At 31.1% G+C, this 13,148-nt stretch overlaps 6 non-coding genes across 6 annotated transcripts; all 6 read left to right on the top strand.

Annotated features, from left to right (window-relative positions):
- The first annotated feature begins 718 nt into the window (after positions 1–718).
- On the top strand, positions 719–800 carry trnas-gcu (transfer RNA serine (anticodon GCU)). The gene has a single exon. It is a non-coding gene; the product is annotated as a tRNA-Ser (tRNA).
- A 1,314-nt stretch (positions 801–2,114) lies between these two features.
- On the top strand, positions 2,115–2,196 carry trnas-gcu (transfer RNA serine (anticodon GCU)). The gene has a single exon. It is a non-coding gene; the product is annotated as a tRNA-Ser (tRNA).
- Positions 2,197–3,805: 1,609 nt separating this feature from the next.
- trnas-gcu (transfer RNA serine (anticodon GCU)) lies at positions 3,806–3,887 on the top strand. Its single transcript has one exon. It is a non-coding gene; the product is annotated as a tRNA-Ser (tRNA).
- Positions 3,888–7,339: 3,452 nt separating this feature from the next.
- trnas-gcu (transfer RNA serine (anticodon GCU)) lies at positions 7,340–7,421 on the top strand. The gene has a single exon. It is a non-coding gene; the product is annotated as a tRNA-Ser (tRNA).
- A 1,615-nt stretch (positions 7,422–9,036) lies between these two features.
- Positions 9,037–9,119, top strand: trnas-gcu (transfer RNA serine (anticodon GCU)). Its single transcript has one exon. It is a non-coding gene; the product is annotated as a tRNA-Ser (tRNA).
- Positions 9,120–10,732: 1,613 nt separating this feature from the next.
- trnas-gcu (transfer RNA serine (anticodon GCU)) lies at positions 10,733–10,815 on the top strand. The gene has a single exon. It is a non-coding gene; the product is annotated as a tRNA-Ser (tRNA).
- The last annotated feature ends 2,333 nt before the right edge of the window (positions 10,816–13,148 follow it).

Below are 13,148 nucleotides of genomic sequence, written 5' to 3'. Positions count from 1 at the left end.
GTCTTTTTGTACTTTTTCCATCATACCATACTATACTTTTTGGCTTCATTCATCACTTTTTAATGTGGCTTCATTCATACTTTTTCGACATACTGTACTATGTTTTTGTACTTTTTTTTCATCATACTATATTATGGCTTATACGCTGATATACTGAAAAAGTCATTGTATGGTATATCAAAAAAGTGATGAATAAAGCCATTGTATAGTATAGTAGTAGCTTTTTGTCATTTTTCCATCATACTATACTATGGCTTAGTATAGTATAGTATACTATGCCTTTATAAATTCTTGCAACATACTATACTAAGGATTTAGTCATCACTTTTCTAAACATTCTATACTATGGCTTTTTCAACATAGTATATTACTTTTTCAAGATACTATACTATGATGTTTTCAACATGCTATAGATATTTCAACAAGACTGTAACTGATAAACAATTGCAGGTTTGTGTTTAATCAGTGGCAGAAGTAGAAGAGAAAAAGGTAAACTCCTTTGGAGAATGCAGGCATCGATCCCGCTACCTCTCGCGTGCTAAGCAAGCGCTCTACCATTTGAGCTAATTCCCCTATGAAAGTTCTTTGTGTAGCTCTGTGTAGATGCTGTTTTCCTCATCCACTCCATGCCATGCTTTTCTAGACTTAAAAGGCCTATTGAAACGTTCCTTTCATGAACTGTATCTGTGTTTTTAATCTGAAAAAGAAGGCACTTGCAGACGAGGTGGCCGAGTGGTTAAGGCGATGGACTGCTAATCCATTGTGCTCTGCACGCGTGGGTTCGAATCCCATCCTTGTCGAACCATTGTCTGTTCTTCTGCAACAACTTCTTCTCAATAACAAAACTGGCTGCAGTCACGCTGCTCTTAAAAAATTGTTGTAAGTTTCTGCCAGATAATTTCTCAATGAAATATATTTAGTAGAGTATGTTGCAAAAAGTCATAATATAGTACGTTGAAAAGGTCTTTTAGTATAGTATGACAAAAAAGGACATACTCTGATACTATACTACATAGTATGGTATGTCAAAAGTCATAATAAAGCCATTGTATAGTATTGAAAAAAAATGACAAAAAGCCATAGTATAGTATGCAGCAAACCTGCAAATGTGTCTTGGTTTTATCAGCCTAATTTACTATAATATAACATCACTTTTTCTGAATAATATACTATGGCTTTATTCATCACTTTTTTCAGAATACTGTACTATCTCTTTTTGTACTTTTTCATCATACTATATTATGGCTTAGTATAGTATAGTATACTATGCCTTTATAAATTCTTCGACATACTATACTAAGGCTTTATTCATCACTTTTTCTCAACATACTATACTATGACTTTTTCAACATTATAATATGACTTTTTCAAGATAATATACTATGATGTTTTCAACATTCTATACAATACATACTATACATATTTTAACAATACTGTATTATGGCTTTTTGTATTTAATCACTTTTTTTATCATACTATATTATGGCTTTTTATCATACTATACTATGTTTTTTGACATAGTATTATGCCTTTATAAATCATACTATACTATGGCTTTATTCAACATACTATACTATGCCACCATTTTCCATCAACATACTATGTCTTTTTATATGATATATACATTGTATATAGTAGTCTTTTTGTCATTTTTCCATCATTTATGGCTTAGTATAGTATAGTATACTATCCATAACATACTATACTAAGGATTTAGTCATCACTTTTCTAAACATACTATACTATGGCTTTAAACATAGTATATTACTTTTTCAAGATACTATACTATGATGTTTTCAACATGCTATAGATATTTCAACAAGACTGTAACTGATAAACAATTGCAGGTTTGTGTTTAATCAGTGGCAGAAGTAGAAAGAAAAAGGTAAACTCCTTTGGAGAATGCAGGCATCGATCCTGCTACCTCTCGCATGCTAAGCAAGCACTCTACCATTTGAGCTAATTCCCCTATGAAAGTTCTTTGTGTAGCTCTGTGTAGATGCTGTTTTCCTCATCCACTCCATGCCATGCTTTTCTAGACTTAAAAGGCCTATTGAAACGTTCCTTTCATGAACTGTATCTGTGTTTTTAATCTGAAAAACAAGGAAATTGCAGACGAGGTGGCCGAGTGGTTAAGGCGATGGACTGCTAATCCATTGTGCTCTGCACGCGTGGGTTCGAATCCCATCCTTGTCGAACCATTGTCCGTTCTTCTGCAACAACTTCTTCTCAATAACAAAACTGGCTGCAGTCACGCCGCTCTTAAAAAATTGTTTTAAGTTTCTGCCAGATAATTTCTCAATGAAATATATTTAGTAGAGTATGTTGCAAAAAGTCATAATATAGTACGTTGAAAAGGTCATAGTATAGTATGACGAAAAAAGACATACTCTGATATACTGAAAAAGTCATAGTATGGTATGTCAAAAAAAGTGATGAATAAAGCCATTGTATAGTATGTTGAAAAAAATGACAAAAAGCCATAGTATAGTATGCAGCAAACCTGCAAATGTGTCTTGGTTTTATCAGCCTAATTTACTATAATATAACATCACTTTTTTCTGAATAATATACTATGGCTTCATTCATCACTTTTTTCAGAATACCGTACAATCTCTTTTTGTACTTTTTTCATCATACTATATTATGGCTTAGTATAGTATAGTATACTATGCCTTTATAAATTCTTGCGACATACTATACTAAGGCTTTATTCATCACTTTTCCCAACATACTATACTATGACTTTTTCAACATATTATAATATGACTTTTTCAAGATACTATACTATGATGTTTTCAACATTCTATACAATACATACTATACATATTTTAACAATACTGTATTATGGCTTTTTGTCATTTTTTCATCATACTATATTATGGCTTTCATCATCACTTTTTTGACATAGTATACTATGCCTTTATAAATTTTTGCGACGTACTATACTATGGCTTTTTACATCACTTTTCTCAACATACTATACTATGTCTTTTTGTCAATTTTCCATCATACTATACTATGGCTTAGTATAGTATAGTGTACTATTTTATACACGCAACATAATATACTAAGGCTTTAGTCATCACTTTTCTCAACATACTATACTATGTCTTTTTGTACTTTTTGTACTACCATACTATACTGTGGCTTCATTCATCACTTTTTTCGACATACTGTACTATGTCTTTTTGTACTTTTTTTCATCATACTATATTATGGCTTATACGCTGATATACTGAAAAAGTCATTGTATGGTATATCAAAAAAAGTGATGAATAAAGCCATTGTATAGTATAGTAGTAAACTTTTTGTCATTTTTCCATCATACTATACTATGGCTTAGTATAGTATAGTATACTATGCCTTTATAAATTCTTGCAACATACTATACTAAGGATTTAGTCATCACTTTTCTAAACATTCTATACTATGGCTTTTTCAACATAGTATATTACTTTTTCAAGATACTATACTATGATGTTTTCAACATGCTATAGATATTTCAACAAGACTGTAACTGATAAACAATTGCAGGTTTGTGTTTAATCAGTGGCAGAAGTAGAAGAGAAAAAGGTAAACTCCTTTGGAGAATGCAGGCATCGATCCCGCTACCTCTCGCATGCTAAGCAAGCGCTCTACCATTTGAGCTAATTCCCCTATGAAATTTCTTTGTGTAGCTCTGTGTAGATGCTGTTTTCCTCATCCACTCCATGCCATGCTTTTCTAGACTTAAAAGGCCTATTGAAACGTTCCTTTCATGAACTGTATCTGTGTTTTTAATCTGAAAAACAAGGCACTTGCAGACGAGGTGGCCGAGTGGTTAAGGCGATGGACTGCTAATCCATTGTGCTCTGCACGCGTGGGTTCGAATCCCATCCTCGTCGAACCATTGTCTGTTCTTCTGCAACAACTTCTTCTCAATAACAAAACTGGCTGCAGTCACGCCGCTCTTAAAAAATTGTTTTAAGTTTCTGCCAGATAATTTCTCAATGAAATATATTTAGTAGAGTATGTTGCAAAAAGTCATAATATAGTACGTTGAAAAGGTCATAGTATAGTATGACGAAAAAAGACATACTCTGATATACTGAAAAAGTCATAGTATGGTATGTCAAAAAAAGTGATGAATAAAGCCATTGTATAGTATGTTGAAAAAAATGACAAAAAGCCATAGTATATTATGCAGCAAACCTGCAAATGTGTCTTGGTTTTATCAGCCTAATTTACTATAATATAACATCACTTTTTTCTGAATAATATACTATGGCTTCATTCATCACTTTTTTTCAGAATACTGTACTATCTCTTTTTGTACTTTTTTCATCATACTATATTATGGCTTAGTATAGTATAGTATACTATGCCTTTATAAATTCTTGCGACATACTATACTAAGGCTTTATTCATCACTTTTCTCAACATACTATACTATGACTTTTCAACATAATATAATATGACTTTTCAAGATAATATACTATGATGTTTTCAACATTCTATACAATACATACTATACATATTTTAACAATACTGTATTATGGCTTTTTGTAATTTTTTATCATACTATATTATGGTTTTTATCATAACTTTTTTGACATAGTATACTATGCCTTTATAAATTTTTGCGACGTACTATATTATGGCTTTTTACATCACTTTTCTCAACATACTATACTATGTCTTTTTGTCAATTTTCCATCATACTATACTATGGCTTAGTATAGTATAGTGTACTATGCCTTTATACATTCTTGCGACATATTATACTAAGGCTTTAGTCATCACTTTTCTCAACATACTATACTATGTCTTTTGTCAATTTTCCATCATACTATACTATGTGTTTTTGTACTTTTGTACTACCATACCATAATGTGGCTTCATTCATCACTTTTTTCGACATACTGTACTATGTCTTTTTGTACTTTTTCATCATACTATATTATGGCTTATATACGCTGATATACTGAAAAAGTCATTGTATGGTATATCAAAAAAGTGATGAATAAAGCCATTGTATAGTATAGTAGTGCTTTTTTTTTTGTCATTTTTCTATCATACTATACTATGGCTTAGTATATTATAGTATACTGTGCCTTTATAAATTCTTGCAACATACTACATAGTCATCACTTTTCTCAACGTACTCTACTATGGCTTTTTCAACATAATATATTACTTTTTCAAGATACTATACTATTATGTTTTCAACATGCTATAGATATTTCAACAAGACTGTAACTGGTAGAAACTGATAAACAATTGCAGGTTTGTGTTTAATCATTGGCAGAAGTAGAAAAGAAGAAGGTAAACTCCTTTGGAGAATGCGGGCATTGATCCCGCTGCCTCTCGCATGCGAAGCAAGCGCTCTACCATTTGAGCTAATTCCCCTATGAAATTTCTTTGTGTAGCTCTGTGTAGATGCTCTTTTCCTCATCCACTCCATGCCATGCTTTTCTCGACTTAAAAGGCCTATTGAAACGTTCCTTTCATGAACTGTATCTGTGTTTTTAATCTGAAAAACAAGGAAATTGCAGATGAGGTGACCGAGTGGTTAAGGCGATGGACTGCTAATCCATTGTGCTCTGCACGCGTGGGTTAGTATAGTATAGTATACTATGCCTTTATAAATTCTTGCGACATACTATACTAAGGCTTTATTCATCACTTTTCTCAACATACTATACTATGACTTTTTCAACATAATATAATATGATTTTTTCAAGATAATATACTATGATGTTTTCAACATTCTATACAATACATACTATACATATTTTAACAATACTGTATTATGGCTTTTTGTAATTTTTTATCATACTATATTATGGTTTTTATCATCACTTTTTTGACATAGCATACTATGCCTTTATAAATGAAAACGTACTATACTATGGCTTTTTACAAAACTTTTCTCAACATAATATACTATGTCTTTTTGTCAATTTTCCATCATACTATATTATGTCATTTTATATTTTGTACTACCATACCATAATGTGGCTTCATTCATCACTTTTTATACTGTACTATGTCTTTTTGTATTTTTTCATCACTATATTTTTTCTGAATGATATACTATGTCATTCATTCATCACTTTTTTGATGAATAAACATTTTATGTATAGTCTAGGCTTTTTGTCACTTTTTTCCATCATACTATATTATGGCTTAGTATAGTATAGTATACTATGCCTTTATAAATTCTTGCGACATACTATACTAAGGCTTTATTCATCACTTTTCTCAACATACTATACTATGACTTTTTCAACATAATATAATATGACTTTTTCAAGATAATATACTATGATGTTTTCAACATTCTATACAATACATACTATACATATTTTAACAATACTGTATTATGGCTTTTTGTAATTTTTTATCATACTATATTATGGTTTTCATCATCACTTTTTTGACATAGTATATTATGCCTTCATAAATTTTTGCGACGTACTATACTATGGCTTTTTACATCACTTTTCTCAACATACTATACTATGTCTTTTTGTCAATTTTCCATCATACTATACTATGGCTTAGTATAGTATAGTGTACTATGCCTTTATACATTCTCGCAACATAATATACTAAGGCTTTAGTCATCACTTTTCTCAACATACTATACTATGTCTTTGTCAATTTTTTGTACTTTTTGTACTACCATACTATACTGTGGCTTCATTCATCACTTTTTTCGACATACTGTACTATGTCTTTTTGTACTTTTTTCATCATACTATATTATGGCTTATACGCTGATATACTGAAAAAGTCATTGTATGGTATATCAAAAAAAGTGATGAATAAAGCCATTGTATAGTATAGTAGTAGGCTTTTTGTCATTTTTCCATCATACTATACTATGGCTTAGTATAGTATAGTATACTATGCCTTTATAAATTCTTGCAACATACTATACTAAGGATTTAGTCATCACTTTTCTAAACATACTATACTATGGCTTTTTAAACATAGTATATTACTTTTTCAAGATACTATACTATGATGTTTTCAACATGCTATAGATATTTCAACAAGACTGTAACTGATAAACAATTGCAGGTTTGTGTTTAATCAGTGGCAGAAGTAGAAGAGAAAAAGGTAAACTCCTTTGGAGAATGCAGGCATCGATCCCGCTACCTCTCGCATGCTAAGCAAGCGCTCTACCATTTGAGCTAATTCCCCTATGAAATTTCTTTGTGTAGCTCTGTGTAGATGCTGTTTTCCTCATCCACTCCATGCCATGCTTTTCTAGACTTAAAGGCCTATTGAAACGTTCCTTTCATGAACTGTATCTGTGTTTTTAATCTGAAAAACAAAGGAACTTGCAGACGAGGTGGCCGAGTGGTTAAGGCGATGGACTGCTAATCCATTGTGCTCTGCACGCGTGGGTTCGAATCCCATCCTTGTCGAACCATTGTCCGTTCTTCTGCAACAACTTCTTCTCAATAACAAAACTGGCTGCAGTCACGCCACTCTTAAAAAATTGTTGTAAGTTTCTGCCAGATAATTTCTCAATGAAATATATTTAGTAGAGTATGTTGCAAAAAGTCATAATATAGTACGTTGAAAAGGTCATAGTATAGTATGACAAAAAAGGACATACTCTGATATACTGAAAAAGACATAGTATGGTATGTCAAAAACAGTGATTAATAAAGCCATTGTATAGTATGTTGAAAAAAATGACAAAAAGCCATAGTATAGTATGCAGCAAACCTGCAAATGTGTCTTGGTTTTATCAGCCTAATTTACTATAATATAACATCACTTTTTTCTGAATAATATACTATGGCTTCATTCATCACTTTTTTCAGAATACTGTACTATCTCTTTTTGTACTTTTTTCATCATACTATATTATGGCTTAGTATAGTATAGTATACTATGCCTTTATAAATTCTTGCGACATACTATACTAAGGCTTTATTCATCACTTTTCCCAACATACTATACTATGACTTTTTCAACATATTATAATATGACTTTTTCAAGATACTATACTATGATGTTTTCAACATTCTATACAATACATACTATACATATTTTAACAATACTGTATTATGGCTTTTTGTAATTTTTTCATCATACTATATTATGGCTTTCATCATCACTTTTTTGACATAGTATACTATGCCTTTATAAATTTTTGCGACGTACTATACTATGGCTTTTTACATCACTTTTCTCAACATACTATACTATGTCTTTTTGTCAATTTTCCATCATACTATACTATGGCTTAGTATAGTATAGTGTACTATGCCTTTATACATTCTTGCGACATATTATACTAAGGCTTTAGTCATCACTTTTCTCAACATACTATACTATGTCTTTTGTACTTTTTGTACTACCATACTATAATGTGGCTTCATTCATCACTTTTTCGACATACTGTACTATGTCTTTTTGTACTTTTTCATCATACTATATTATGGCTTATACTATGCTGATATACTGAAAAAGTCATTGTATGGTATATCAAAAAAAGTGATGAATAAAGCCATTGTATAGTATAGTAGTAGGCTTTTTTTGTCATTTTCCATCATACTATACTATGGCTTAGTATAGTATAGTATACTATGCCTTTATAAATTCTTGCAACATACTATACTAAGGATTTAGTCATCACTTTTCTAAACATTCTATACTATGGCTTTTTCAACATAGTATATTACTTTTTCAAGATACTATACTATGATGTTTTCAACATGCTATAGATATTTCAACAAGACTGTAACTGATAAACAATTGCAGGTTTGTGTTTAATCAGTGGCAGAAGTAGAAGAGAAAAAGGTAAACTCCTTTGGAGAATGCAGGCATCGATCCCGCTACCTCTCGCATGCTAAGCAAGCGCTCTACCATTTGAGCTAATTCCCTATGAAATTTCTTTGTGTAGCTCTGTGTAGATGCTGTTTTCCTCATCCACTCCATGCCATGCTTTTCTAGACTTAAAAGGCCTATTGAAACGTTCCTTTCATGAACTGTATCTGTGTTTTTAATCTGAAAAACAAGGAAATTGCAGTCGAGGTGGCCGAGTGGTTAAGGCGATGGACTGCTAATCCATTGTGCTCTGCACGCGTGGGTTCGAATCCCATCCTATGCCGAACCATTGTCTGTTCTTCTGCAACAACTTCTTCTCAATAACAAAACTGGCTGCAGTCACGCCACTCTTAAAAAATTGTTGTAAGTTTCTGCCAGATAATTTCTCAATGAAATATATTTAGTAGAGTATGTTGCAAAAAAGTCATAATATCGTTGAAAAGGTCATAGTATAGTATACGAAAAAAAGACATACTCTGATATACTGAAAAAAGTCATAGTATGGTATGTCAAAAAAAGTGATGAATAAAGCCATTGTATAGTATGTTGAAAAAATGACAAAAAGCCATAGTATAGTATGCAGCAAACCTGCAAATGTGTCTTGGTTTTATCAGCCTAATTTACTATAATATAACATCACTTTTTCTGAATAATATACTATGGCTTCATTCATCACTTTTTCAGAATACTGTACTATCTCTTTTTGTACTTTTTCATCATACTATATTATGGCTTAGTATAGTATAGTATACTATGCCTTTATAAATTCTTGCGACATACTATACTAAGGCTTTATTCATCACTTTTCCCAACATACTATACTATGACTTTTTCAACATATTATAATATGACTTTTTTTTTCAAGATAATATACTATGATGTTTTCAACATTCTATACAATACATACTATACATATTTTAACAATACTGTATTATGGCTTTTTGTAATTTTTTTCATCATACTATATTATGGTTTTTATCATCACTTTTTGACATAGTATACTATGCCTTTATAAATTTTTGCGACGTACTATACTATGGCTTTTTACATCACTTTTCTCAACATACTATACTATGTCTTTTTGTCAATTTTCCATCATACTATACTATGGCTTAGTATAGTATAGTGTACTATGCCTTTATACATTCTTGCAACATAATATACTAAGGCTTTAGTCATCTATACTTTCTCAACATACTATACTATGTCTTTTTGTACTTTTTGTACTACCATACCATAATGTGGCTTCATTCATCTTTTTTTTCGACATACTGTACTATGTCTTTTTGTACTTTTTTCATCATACTATATTATGGCTTATACGCTGATATACTGAAAAAGTCATTGTATGGTATATCAAAAAAAGTGATGAATAAAGCCATTGTATAGTATAGTAGTAGGCTTTTTGTCATTTTTCATCATACTATACTATGGCTTAGTATAGTATAGTATACTATGCCTTTATAAATTCTTGCAACATACTATACTAAGGATTTAGTCATCACTTTTCTAAACATTCTATACTATGGCTTTTTCAACATAGTATATTACTTTTTCAAGATACTATACTATGATGTTTTCAACATGCTATAGATATTTCAACAAGACTGTAACTGATAAACAATTGCAGGTTTGTGTTTAATCAGTGGCAGAAGTAGAAGAGAAAAAGGTAAACTCCTTTGGAGAATGCAGGCATCGATCCCGCTACCTCTCGCATGCTAAGCAAGCGCTCTACCATTTGAGCTAATTCCCCTATGAAATTTCTTTGTGTAGCTCTGTGTAGATGCTGTTTTCCTCATCCACTCCATGCCATGCTTTTCTAGACTTAAAAGGCCTATTGAAACGTTCCTTTCATGAACTGTATCTGTGTTTTTTAATCTGAAAAACAAAACTTGCAGATGAGGTGGCCGAGTGGTTAAGGCGATGGACTGCTAATCCATTGTGCTCTCTGCAGCGTGGGTTCGAATCCCATCCTTGTCGAACCATTGTCTGTTCTTCTGCAACAACTTCTTCTCAATAACAAAACTGGCTGCAGTCACTTGCTCTTAAAAAATTGTTGTAAGTTTCTGCCAGATAATTTCTCAATGAAATATATTTAGTAGAGTATGTTGCAAAAGTCATAATATAGCAACGTTGAAAAGGTCATAGTATAAAATGACAAAAAATGACATACTCTGATATACTGTAAAAGTCATAGTATGGTATGTCAAAAAAAGTGATGAATAAAGCCATTGTATAGTATGTTGAAAAAAATGACAAAAAGCCATAGTATAGTATGCAGCAAACCTGCAAATGTGTCTTGGTTTTATCAGCCTAATTTACTATAATATAACATCACTTTTTTCTGAATAATATACTATGGCTTCATTCATCACTTTTTTCTGAATACTGTACTATCTCTTTTTGTACTTTTTTCATCATACTATATTATGGCTTAGTATAGTATAGTATACTATGCCTTTATAAATTCTTGCGACATACTATACTAAGGCTTTATTCATCACTTTTCTCAACATACTATACTATGACTTTTTCAACATAATATAATATGACTTTTTCAAGATAATATACTATGATGTTTTCAACATTCTATACAATACATACTATACATATTTTAACAATACTGTATTATGGCTTTTTGTAATTTTTTATCATACTATATTATGGTTTTTATCATAACTTTTTTGACATAGTATACTATGCCTTTATAAATTTTTGCGACGTACTATATTATGGCTTTTTACATCACTTTTCTCAACATACTATACTATGTCTTTTGTCAATTTTCCATCATACTATACTATGGCTTAGTATTGTACTATGCCTTTATACATTCTTGCGACATATTATACTAAGGCTTTAGTCATCACTTTTCTCAACATACTATACTATACTATGTCTTTTTGTCAATTTTCCATCATACTATACTATGTCTTTTTGTACTTTTTGTACTACCATACCATAATGTGGCTTCATTCATCACTTTTTTCGACATACTGTACTATGTCTTTTTGTACTTTTTTCATCATACTATATTATGGCTTATACGCTGATATACTGAAAAAGTCATTGTATGGTATATCAAAAAAAGTGATGAATAAAGCCATTGTATAGTATAGTAGTAGGCTTTTTGTCATTTTTCTATCATACTATACTATGGCTTAGTATATTATAGTATACTGTGCCTTTATAAATTCTTGCAACATAGTCATACTAAGGATTTTTCTCACTTTTCTAAACTCTATACTATGGCTTTTTCAACATAATATATTACTTTTTCAAGATACTATACTATTATGTTTTCAACATGCTATAGATATTTCAACAAGACTGTAACTGGTAGAAACTGATAAACAATTGCAGGTTTGTGTTTAATCATTGGCAGAAGTAGAAAAGAAGAAGGTAAACTCCTTTGGAGAATGCGGGCATTGATCCGCTGCCTCTCGTGATGCTAAGCAAGCGCTCTACCATTTGAGCTAATTCCCCTATGAAATTTCTTTGTGTAGCTCTGTGTAGATGCTGTTTTCCTCATCCACTCCATGCCATGCTTTTCTAGACTTAAAAGGCCTATTGAAACGTTCCTTTCATGAACTGTATCTGTGTTTTTAATCTGAAAAACAAGGAAATTGCAGATGAGGTGACCGAGTGGTTAAGGCGATGGACTGCTAATCCATTGTGCTCTGCAGCGTGGGTTAGTATAGTATAGTATCTATGCCTTTATAAATTCTTCGAACCATTATCTAAGTTCTTTATTCATCACTTTTTCTCAACATACAATACTGGCTTTTTCAACATAATATAAAAAATTTTTTCAAGATTTATACTATGATTTTCAACATGAAATACAATACATACTATACATATGCAAACAATACTGTATTATGGCTTTTTGTAATTTTTTATCATACTATATTATGGTTTTTATCATCACTTTTTGACATAGCATACTATGCCTTTATAAATTTTTGAAAAAGACTATACTATGGCTTTTTAAATCACTTTTCTCAACATAATATACTATGTATTTTGAAAAAAATTTTCCATCATACTATATTATGTCTTTTGTACAAACCTACCAAATGTGTCTTGGTTTCATTCATCACTAATTTACTGTATATGTCTTTAACATACTTTTTTCATCTGAATAATTATGGCTTATGGCTGATATTCATCATTGTATGGTTTTCAAAAAAATGAATGTACTCATTTTCTTTTGTACTTTTGTCATTTTTCCATCATACTATATTATGGCTTGGTATAGTATAGTATACTATGCCTTTATAAATTCTTGCGACATACTATACTAAGGCTTT

Source organism: Perca flavescens, chromosome 22 (assembly GCF_004354835.1).
Source record: "Perca flavescens isolate YP-PL-M2 chromosome 22, PFLA_1.0, whole genome shotgun sequence".
NCBI lineage: Eukaryota > Metazoa > Chordata > Actinopteri > Perciformes > Percidae > Perca > Perca flavescens.
Note: the sequence above shows the minus strand (reverse complement) of the source record. Positions and strands in the feature narration are given on the sequence as shown.